At 33.5% G+C, this 792-nt stretch overlaps 1 non-coding gene across 1 annotated transcript; it reads left to right on the forward strand.

The window, feature by feature from the left end:
- Positions 1-463: 463 nt before the first annotated feature.
- On the forward strand, positions 464-570 carry LOC128597779 (U6 spliceosomal RNA). Its single transcript, XR_008383339.1, has one exon. It is a non-coding gene; the product is annotated as a U6 spliceosomal RNA (small nuclear RNA).
- The last annotated feature ends 222 nt before the right edge of the window (positions 571-792 follow it).

The raw sequence follows: 792 nt of genomic DNA on the forward strand, positions 1-792 counted from the left end.
GAACAGTGAGCCAAATATATTTTTGTTTATTATAAATTACCTAAGCTCAGCATGTTGGCACATGCCTGAAAGCTCAGCTACTCAACAGTCTGAGGTGGAAAGATTTCTGGAGGCCGGGAGTCCAAGGCCAGTCTGAGCAACATAGTAAGATGCTGTCATAGGTAGGTAGATAGATAGATAGATAGACAGACAGACACAGTCTATGATATTTTAATAGCATAAAAAATAGATTAAAATAATTCCACATAGGGAACAAAAGGAGCAAGGAAAATGATATTCTCTTACTAAAAAGAACAAAGCTTAACAGAGTAGGAAGGAGTTGGTACAGTATTATGTCACATGCAGTTGGATTTGCTATGGTAATAGGCATGGAATTGAATGTTGTTGAATTAGTTCTCTGGATTGGAAAACTTGGGAGTACCAGGGTGGAGTATTTTAAGTATAAAAAGATTAAGGAAAAATTGTGCTCGCTTCGGCAGCACATATACTAAAATTGGAACGATACAGAGAAGATTAGCATGGCCCCTGCGCAAGGATGACACGCAAATTCGTGAAGCGTTCCATATTTTTAAAAAAAAAAAAAAAAAAAAAAAAAAAAGATTAAGGAAAAATAAATTATCTCTTATCTCAATCATTATTCAGAAAAGTGAAAGGGTAAATATTTAACATAAGAAAAAAATAAGTGATTGTACAACTGTCAGATTTTCCTCACTGTACTAATTTAGAAATATTTATTTGAATCTTTGTCCACATTTTAGGCAAAAATTCTTTTATTGAGAATATAAAATGGGC

This window comes from Nycticebus coucang, chromosome 10 (assembly GCF_027406575.1).
Source record: "Nycticebus coucang isolate mNycCou1 chromosome 10, mNycCou1.pri, whole genome shotgun sequence".
Classification (NCBI taxonomy): Eukaryota; Metazoa; Chordata; class Mammalia; order Primates; family Lorisidae; genus Nycticebus; species Nycticebus coucang.